The 10,409-nt window shown below is 47.9% G+C and overlaps 1 long non-coding RNA gene across 1 annotated transcript; it reads right to left on the reverse strand.

Annotated features, from left to right (window-relative positions):
- Positions 1-464: 464 nt before the first annotated feature.
- Positions 465-10,287, reverse strand: LOC135365530 (uncharacterized). Its single transcript, XR_010413486.1, has 3 exons — positions 9,028-10,287; positions 8,745-8,852; positions 465-8,528 (listed from the first exon to the last, which is right to left on the reverse strand). It is a non-coding gene; the product is annotated as an uncharacterized LOC135365530 (long non-coding RNA).
- Between the last annotated feature and the right edge of the window lie 122 nt (positions 10,288-10,409).

The raw sequence follows: 10,409 nt of genomic DNA on the forward strand, positions 1-10,409 counted from the left end.
ACAAAATTTTAAAATAGACAATTTGCAAAAAATAAAAAAAACAGGCAATTCTCTACCTGTTGCTCATTATCTATTGCTCATATAACTTACATGCTTAGTAAATAGTAATAAAAAAAAAGCGTCGGGATGATCAACTCCAGAGTCAGATGAGTGGTTATCCTTTACGTTATTTTTTATGTTATGATATGATATTAACATATCATAATACATAATCATGCATTAACACATTCTATTTTATATAATATATAACATTACATTATATATTTTATTATTTTATTACATTATATAAATATAAAATATAATATATAATTATAATTATTGTGTATCATTAATATATTTTATTACACCCTAATTTTCCTGGATGTTAAAGTAGATGATTTCAAGAATGCACCGTGTTAAAAAAAATAAGTAAAATATACACTGCCCGCCACCCCCACCCCACCCCTGCCCCAATCCATCTGCACTAAAGCAATTGTGATGAAAGACTTCTCTTTCAGGAGACAGAGGAAATTTTCCTTGGGATGATTTGAGACAGAATCTGATCATTTCACTCCCCATTTCAAAAACGTTTGCTGGTTTCTGAGTGCTGCTGACAAAATCCAAATTCTGTACTGTGGTATTCAAAGCCCTCCACAAGCTGGCTCCAGACCACTTTAGAGGCAGCTCTTCAATTTCCCATCTTCAGGCACTTTCCAATCCATTCAGATTGGAGGGTTTGCTATTTTCCAGATATACCCCCATGCTTTTCCATTTCATGCTTTTGCTTATCACATTTTCACTTCCTGAGAACTCCTCTCCTTCTTGCAATTTGATGTTATGTACCAAGGCCTTAATAACATGCCTACTCTTGGGCACAGCGAGAATCTCCTACAAAGAAATAGTTCAAGATGTGCACAAAGATTTGGCTTAAGAATGTTTATTGTAGCATTGTCTCTAATGCTAAAATATTAAAAATAACCTTAATGTCCAAGGGATCCACTCCATGTGGGATACACCACATAAAAGCACAGATTCTGGGTCCGTAAGGCAGACTACCCAGGTCAAGTCCCAGTTCTGGAACATTCTGGCACATTCCACCTCTATGATCTCAGCCTTTCTATGCCTTAGTATTCTAATCTGTAAAGTGGGAAGAAACCAGTACCTCCTGCACACAGTTATTAGGGGGATCACATGCATTAATATTTGTTAAAGCACTTAGAACAGTATCTGGCCATGTTGTAAATTTGTTTATAAATGGCGAATTCTGGAGATACATCATCTTCAAACTCTTGACATAAAGGAACGTCAATGTCACAATCTACTTTGGTGTCCTAAACTTAAGCACGATACTTGGCATTTAAATCTAGTATTGTACTTAGCACAGTTAAGGGCTTAAAACCTCTCTGCTGAATGCGGGAATCACTACCATGCTAGCTGAGTGCTTTTTAATTTGGGGTTCTAAAGTAGTGAATCAACTTTGAGGGGTCAAGTAGAAAACTCCAAGGGTTGGAGAGTGAGTCTTACAAGGAAAGAACCTATAAGGATAAAAGGAACTAAATTAGGATAGAAAAGGATAAGGATAAAAGGAACTAGATTAGGATAGAAAACCAAGCAGAGGACTAAAGGAGGAAATACACTCACTCTGACTCCGCCACTAACTTGAAGCTATGACTTTAGGCCTATTCCCCTAACCTCCATTTCAGGTTTTCTCTTCCATCAAAGAAGAACAATAATATCCACCATCATTAGCTGGTTGTAAAGTTTTGAAATTATGTTATTGATAGTTTGTGTTACTCTGTGCCAGGTGCTGGTCGAAGCTCTTCTCCCATTTTCCCATTTAATCCCCCCAACAGACTCATGGGGCACTGTTGTGGATTGAATTTTGTCTCCCAAAAAGATATGGTGGAGTCCTAATCCCAAGTATCTGTGAATGGGACCTCATTTGGAAAGAGGGTCTTTGCAGAGGTAATTCGTTAAGATGAGATCATACTGGATTCGAGCAGGCCCTAAATCCAATGGCTGGTGTCCTTATTAGAAGAGGAGATGAGGATACAAACACAGGGAGAATGCCACATGAGGACAGAGGTAGAAGCTGGAGTAATGCATCTATGAGCCAAGGAACACCAAGGATTTCTGGCAAACACCAGAAGTTGGAAGACAAGGGAGGATCTTCCCCTAGAGCCTCAGAGGGAGCATGGCCTGCTGATGCCTTGATCTTAGATTTCTAGCCTCCAGAACTTTGAGAGAATACCTTTCTGTGGTTCTAAGCTACCAGATTTGTGGTAGCTTCTTACAGCAGCCCTAGGAAGCTACCACAGATACCATTTGACCGATGCAGAGATGGAGGACCAGAACGGGGAAGAACCTGATGGAGCTCTTGCACAGCTCATGAGCTAGCTAGGATTCGAAACCAGGGCTGACACTGAAGTCTGTGCTCTTTATCGTTACATGATACTCAGCTGAGTTCTGGAGAGCTTCATTGTTTGCTTGGGGAGCACCAAAGTTTTTATTTTCCACTCTTGCATTTTGATGTACTTCACCATCCACTGTCCCAGGAGGTATTATTCTGTGGTATGAGTGGTTTTGTCACATGCTTATCTGAAGTTTGTCCTCATTATCCTAGCTGAGTCTATGTTCAAATTATGCAATTTTCACAAGCTTCACAGAGCAAGGCCCCCAAGCCCCAGCTGGGGACGGCAGGCTGGTTCTGAGGTTCTTGCTCCGAGGCTCTTGGGGAGAATGCTTGAACAGCTCTGCCCCCCCGGACCACGGCAGAAGCAAGCTGCTACATGCAGAACACTTTCTAGCCATTTCCAGAGGGCCTCGCTGGCTTGAAGAGAGAACAAGGAAGGGGATAAGTGAAATCTGAATCACCCCTCAAATTCCATTTTGCCCAGAAAATTTACCTTCTTTTTCCATCAAAACGATTCCTCGACTTGCAAATATTAGGATTTTCAGGTTTGGGCATCCTCTTCCCTTATTCCATTCCTTCTCTCTTTCCCTCCCTCTCCGTCTCTCTGTCTCTGAAGATATTCAGGGAAATGCAAGCCTGACCAAGATGACTAGAAGAACAGAGGCCGTCCAAGCCTGGATTTTCAGCGCTGCTGTGAGCGAGGCTTTCTTCAGTCATCCCTTTGAAGACACGAGAGCCTACTGCGGAGCTACCAGCGACCTCCCTGGTCCTTTTCACTCCATGACCAGCAGCTTCACCAAGAGCTCCCCCGACCTGGTTCTGCAGCGAATCCAGCAATTCAGTCTCTTTGGGAGCATTGGCTCTTGGTTTTCAGATGCAGGGCTGAGAGCAACCTATTCATCCACCTCTGTGGGCTCCAGGCCTCTGTAGGTTGTTACTCAGGGTGATAAAAGCTTCCATCCCTGGGTGAAACTCGTCCGTCCTGGCAATCATAGCCCTGACTCAGTACTGTAAGCTGAGCCCAGGCACCCCTGTACTTCTGACAGACGAGCCAGGCACAGAAAAGCCTCTGCTGACAAGCTTATCGGACAGCGGACACCTGCAGAGGGGCCCACACCTTTTCTCGGGAAGGCTCCGCCGGCCGTTTTGATCCAACAGGTCTGTGCACACGGTCAAAGAGAGATTACTTGGAGATTCACAAAGGAGCTGGATTATGCCAAGCCTGAACGTCATGCTTGGAAGGAAATACAACCACCCATTCATAACACGGGCTCTCTTTGATGGAACCCGTGGTACGCCCCTCACCGGTTTTACTCCACATAAAATCCTATCTTTGTCTTGTGAGATAAAAGTGAGGGCGAAGGCAATTTAGACATAGTGAGACTACTATGTGCCCACGCAGGAGTGGGAGCGGCATGTTTAGCATTCTGTCTAGCACTGCTGAGAACCCATCCTGACTTCACAGACAAGAAAACTGAACGTAGAGACGTTGAATCACTTTGCAACACCGCACATCCCATTCGTGGCCAGGCAACCTTTGACAAAGAGTTCTTCCAGGGTTTTCTGTCTACTAGCAGCTGTTCCCAAGCAAATCAGCCCAGAGAACCCGAGGCCCAGGGGTTTGGGAGCTATTGATTCTGGTTTTGGGTGCTTCGTTAGTGGGGCTCATATTGTTATGCATTGGCTTTATGGAGGGTCACCTTGCAGGTGTGACCCTGTCCTCCAGAATTCCAGGCAGATGACCAGAACAGCTCGGGATGAGCTGAGTCAAAGCCGACAGGGCGTGCCTTCAGACTCCATGCTAGTCTGAACTAGAGGCACGTGGTCCCATGCTATCAATTTAGAGGCACGTCTGTTTACACTTTGAAACGGTGCTCCTCAACTGGGGGCAATTTTTTCACCCAGGGGACACTTGGCAACATCTGGAGACATTTTTGGTTGTCATAAATGTGAGGGATGCTACTGGCGTCCCATGGGTAGAGGCCAGAGGTCCTCTTACAATGCACAGGACCGCCCCACAAGAACGAATGATCTGGCACAAAATGGCCGTAGTGCCGAGGTTGAGAAACTGCTTTGAAATCTTGTCCCCCCCTACATGTGAAGTTCTGGGCACAGCGGCTGGCAACAAATGGTAGCTTACTTTATCATCAGTCCTCTGTTTCCAAGCGTTGCCACATGAGGGCTGAGTCTGTGATCCTGGGTGGGTGGTCCCTGGGGGTGAAGGAGGAACTGGATCCCTGGGAGCCCACACACACCAGAATCTGGCCAAACGAAGCTGCTTCTCCCATTAGCACATGCACTCCTCATGAATCCTTGCCTTCGCTGAAGGTTCTTTAAATAGAGGAGGCAAGGTATGTGACTAACAGGGGGACGCCGGTGGAGGGGGGGGTAGGAGGGGAATGGGCTGATCTCGAGAAAGACATTTACTGAGTCTGAACCCTAAGACTCAGGCGGGCATGGTGGCTGGAAGAGACTCACTGGCGAGGGGTGGGAACCAAACTGGCTTTTGACGCTTAGCTCAACCCCTTCTCAGAGCTGCCATTTCCTCACGTGCCAGACAAGAGGGATCACTCTCACCCTCAAGGGTTGGTGTGAGAAGTTAACTGAAATAATGAATGTAAAGTGCCTAACCCAGCAGGTGGCATGATAGACACTTACATGGAACCCCTAGTTAGGAGGAGATGAGGACAGGCTGTTCTTCCAGGTTTGCCTGAGCTGAGGCCTGTTAGTTAAAATAGTGACCCAAAGGCTGTCTGGAAGGCTTTGCCCACCTTCCTCCTGGTGCCCACGTACCCAGGCACTTGCGTGCCACAGTGTGGTTGGTATCATGGGTTGGGATGGCCTCTCCAGGGCCCCCTGGGGAGTTCTCAGCAGGGAACTTGAGTCAGCCTTTGCTGAGACAGGTCTTGAGGCTTGAAAGAAAAATTCCTAGATTGCCTGAGGGAGTGTTCAGGAGGATGTGAGCCGTGACCCTGTTCTGCTACCTGTCCCGGGAGGCAACTGTGCCACAGAAGATGGTCTGTGACTCTCAGCTCCATCCACACACCGTGCCACCCTAGACGCGCCCCACATACTGTTGGAACCTTGATTTTTCCCCCCTACCATGGAGAATGGTGACTACTTCGTGATCATTACATAAGGATTCCATGATGACCGCGAAGGCAATGTTGACAAGGATAAATAATCAAAACGAAAGTGGGAACTTGATAAAAGTTATGTATTTGCTTTTGTTTTCTTTTTTCTTTTTTCTTTCTTAAGGAGTAGCTAAATTCCTCATGCGGGTGAGGATCTTCCTCCATGCTTCTACTTCATCTGCCTAAACATCCGCTCATTCCTTATGGACACAATCCTTCTGCCCACGTAGGCAGTCTGCTCTCCCCACGTCCATTCTCACTGTCCCTCTGTCTTTGCTGGTATTGAGCTTCCCAGAGTAGCCTTCTCTCTCTTTCCATCCAAACCACCCTCTCTCAAAAGACAGCACTAGTCTCTTTTCTCCAGGTCATCTCCCCCAACAGCTTCAGTCACCACCCCCTGAGCATCAGAGAATGACCACTATGCCGAGGAGGGCCTCCTTACCTCCTTCATGTGGCCGCCATGAAGGGCCAAGATGAAGAACTTAGAGCCTTCCCCTTTGTTTAGAATGTTTAGAATGCACCTCCCCGCTGCCCAGGCCTCAAGGGCCATGTGATATTTGACTCCGTATCTCTGGACTTTAACAAACAGTCAGAAATAGGGTCGGCAGACTTAGCAAACACTGAGGAACGACCGAACCAATGCAAGATTGTTGTTATAATACACTTTCTTTCCCTCTCCACCGCCGAATTCCCCACCTCAGGAAGGTCTGTACAGATGACCAAAGGTGTGGATGGGAAGATAGCCAGGCTTCCTCACGGCATTGCTGAGAATCACTCTTGAAACTCTAATACCTGAGGCCCATCCAGCAGAATCCTGATCAGACACAGCTCCCTATTTTCCCAAGGGCAGGAGAACTGGGGCTTCTTTTTCTTCTTTTCTTCTGAGTGTTCCCTGGGCAGAGAGGTGCACTGCCTTCCAGACGTGCATTTTTTTTTTTTTCCACCAGCCAATCTACAGGCTATTGTCCAAATTAAACGTCCCACAAGGCCTCTGACCTCCAGGGACACCTTCCGGTCGCCCTGCTCACACATTTCCGGCTCTCACCTATTCGGTTGGGAACTTCATGCTGGCTTTCGTTATTCTTCAAGTGGCTTTGTTGATCTGGTCTGTGTTTTGATTTACTTTTTGCTCTTCTTTTAAGAGCATTCCCCGCCGATCGAGGCTATGTTCTCAGAAGGCACACATGGAACTTGTCACGGTCTCCTTCAGAGCAGAACATAGGCCTAGGCAAGTGTTGCTGAATCCGGTGGTATCATACAAACCCCTGTGTGTCTAACTCACCTTCCTCCAAGTTTACCCTGGTGGCGAAGGCCAGAACGTAGAGTGGGGATTTTTAAAAGGGGGGGTGGAAATCAGGTGAATTGAAGAGAAGAGGATGGTAGGCAGAGGGCAGAAGCACCAAGCCCAACAAACACCCCACCTGCCCCTTCGGCTCCTGATAAAAGAAACTGAAGCTATTCGATTCACTTCAATTGCTCTCTGGGCCTGAAATGGCTCCCTCCCCCAGGCCCGTAGGAAAATTCAATTAAAGGGTCCATCTGCGAGGCAGCAGCTGAAGAGGAATGACTGTAGGGAGGCCCACGTTTTCATCAAAAAGAGCCAGTGTCCTTCTAGAACGCCCCTCCCTTCTGTGCTCGGCCCCCCTCTCACTGATGAGGCCCACCCCTTACCTCGCCACTGCAATTCTGTCCAATTAGGCTGGCTCAGAGAAGTGGCTTTCATCTGCTCTTTTCAAATGCATGCATGTTAATGACGCGGTCCGTCCCACAGACACGGGGCTTGCTGGGAGAGAGCGAGAAAGCCCACAGAAAAGCCCACAGAGGTTGGGGGTCGAAAGCCTCCTGGCCCCATTAATCCCATTGCCACCGCCGGCTTCGGGGCCGGCACCTCCAAACCCAAAAGGCAGGATGCGTTTGAGAAAAGAATCACCATTAGGTGGGCTTCCATGAGAAGCGAAGAGAAAGGCAGAGGGAAGGGTTAAATGGAGTGACCTCCAGAACAAGCCTTAACCCTCCAGAGCCTTCTGACCCACAGGGCTTCTTCCCTGCATTAGCGTCTGCTTTAGATGGGGGCAGGGGGCCACGCCATGGTGGCCAAGGGATGCGCAAGAAGCCCACCATCCCCAGGCTAAGTGCTGTTCTGCCGGGCTTCGCTGGGGCTTTCTGGACGTGAAGGATGGTCCTTCCAGGGACCCAGTGCCTCTTCCCCTCGAAATATACGACGCTCGTGGCAGGGCCTGTGGGGCGAGACCAGCAGTGACCCCACAAAGGCCTCTCAGCCCCGCATCCAACCGTGTCCTGTTGTCTCACAGAGGACTCCTTGCTGCCCATGGGGTCTTCTTGGGCTTCTTTCCCACCTCCTTCTGCAGCCTCGTGATTATTTTTGACGAGAGAACATAGGGACGAGGGCACCTGGCCACCTTCCTCTATCAACTCCATTATTAACGAGGCTGGGCTCCTGGGCTTGCAGATGCAGCCTTCTCCCTGGGTCCTCACGTGGTCTTCCCTCTGTGTCTGTGGCCCAATCTCCTCCCTATATAAGGAACACCAGTCCTATGGGACGAGGCCCACCCTACTGACTTCTTTTTGACTCAGTTACTTCTTTAAAGAATCCGTTTCTAAATACAGTCACGTTCTGAGGTACTGGGGGTTAGGACTCCCCACATAAGAACTTGGTCGGGGGGTGGGAAATAGTACAGTTCATAACATATGCCTTTGTAGTTCTGCCTAAAATTGATTTGTTATTGGTCAGTTTAATCGTTTCACCTCAGGATTTTTAGGACTTTGAGGAGATAGAAACTTTTCAAAGGATGGGAACTTGGGGGCACAATATATGACTATTATGTAAAATAGAGGAGGACGCCTGGGTGGCTCAGTCGGTGAAGCATCTGCCTTCAGCTGAGGTCATGATCCCGAGGTCCTGGGATCGAGTCCCGAGTTGGGCTCCTTGCTCAGCAGGGAGTCTGCTTCTCTGTCCCTCCCCTGGCTCGTGCATTCTCTCTCTGTCAAATAAACAAATAAATAAATAAATAAAATCTTAAAAAAAAAATACAGTTGAATTGGAGAGATTCCATTAATGAACAGCATTCATTTGGTCAGGACAGAGTCTGGAAGATCCATTTCCTACTCGGAAATGGGTAAGACATCTTATACACATATTGGTCAAGCAAGCAGCCTTGCCTCCCGTTCTGGGTTCATACCCATCAGGCTCCACCAACCTGACCAGACTCCCACCATGCTTCCAATGTGGCCTCGCTCAACATTCCTGAATCCAAGGCTCTGTACGGAGTGTTCCCTCTTCTTGAAATGCCCTTTGCCTTCTTAAACTGCGGAGTATCTCGGAAGGAAAGGAGAGAACAAATTAGTTTTATAAACGTTCTTTGATTTCCCTACTGGGAGAAATGGTGTTTGCACGAATAGAAGCCATCGGATGCCACTGGTTCATGTTCCTTCCCCTGCTTGCTGTTCCTTCCTCCCCACTGCCAGTCACAAATGACTCACTCTTGAGTGGAAAGACGTAATGATGCATCACCACGCTGTAGAAACATGTGCTGCGTTGGGCATGTTCTTAGTCACTGTCCCCTGAGCATAGCTCTTCCCAGGAGTCTGAGTGAAGCTCTTCTCCTTCCAAGTTCTTTTAAGAGCCAAAACCACATGAGCCTTAAATCCAATGAAGCACGCTTGTCCAGTTGTCTGCTAGATTTTCAGGTGGAGGTTGGACTGGACAGACTTAAACCTTTTTATTCTTCTGAGAAGGTCAGTGTCCTAGGGTCCCAGGGAATGCCCCACCCATGCTTTCCCGTGTGATCTTCTCTCTTCTGTGTGAGGGGGTGTATGCAGGCGGGCCTCAGATGACTGTGAGCTTCGGAGCCTTGCTCATCCTGATCCTCCTACACTCTGGGCCTCAGGCTCCCTGGAACTTGGCTCCTTCTGTGAGACAGGGCAATAAAATAGCCAAAAACGTAGGTTGTCTTTCAGATTGCCTGTGCTCAAACCTGAATTCGACATTTTTTCATCGTATGCCCTGATTCACTCACCTAACCTCCCTGGACCTCAATTACTTGTCTGTAAGATGGGGATGATGAGACTCCACTTCGTGTAAGAGCAGAGCATGAGTTCTACGCATTCTCATTGTTGTTGTGAAATGTATAGTAACGTTGGAAACTCCTCGCCCTCAAATGACTTCAAGACCTTTTGAATTTCAACAAATCGTAATTTGGAACGTTTGGGGACGGCATCTGGGAAGAGGCAGCATTCAAAACTCTCTGACGTCATGTTCTCTTCATTTACCCTCCAGCTAAGCAAATTAGGAACCCCTTTTCTCTCATGAGAGCAGAGAGCTCCCTCCTGTTCTGCTGTTAGGAAATGGCCAGGAGCCCCAGGGACAGCAGGGGTCCTCGAAGTGCTTGCTTGAGATTTAGTTGGGTTATTTGTTGCATCCTTTGGGAATTTGTATGATTGATATACCAAATGGCTTTCGGTGGGAGAGGGAGGGACATAGAGAGGAGAGTGGGGCTGTGTGGTTATATGATTTGTGTGAGACCAGGACACCTGGGGAGAAGCATGGCATCTGCTCCTTACCATGGCACCTGGCCTGGTTTGGGGACTTGAGGAGAGGGCACAGAAGCTGAAGGGACTGTTTTCATGCAAGACTGTATGCTTTGGAAACATCCAGAAGTGGGGAGGGGAACCCTTCTTGCCTCTTTTGTACACACTCTGGGACTGTTCCGGCTGCTCAGAGGTGATCAGCTATAAGGACAGGAGGACGTCAAAGGGTTGACAGGGTCATCAGTCATCTGATGATGGTCAGGGTGTGGTGGGTGGGGATGACCCCGCAAGATGCCAGCCTGGGAGGTGGGCGGAGCAGACAGGCTGGCTCATAA

The sequence above is a fragment of the Mirounga angustirostris genome, unplaced genomic scaffold (assembly GCF_029215605.1).
Source record: "Mirounga angustirostris isolate CCGP_5_RB_7025 unplaced genomic scaffold, mMirAng1.0.hap1 SCAF_8, whole genome shotgun sequence".
Lineage (NCBI taxonomy): Eukaryota > Metazoa > Chordata > Mammalia > Carnivora > Phocidae > Mirounga > Mirounga angustirostris.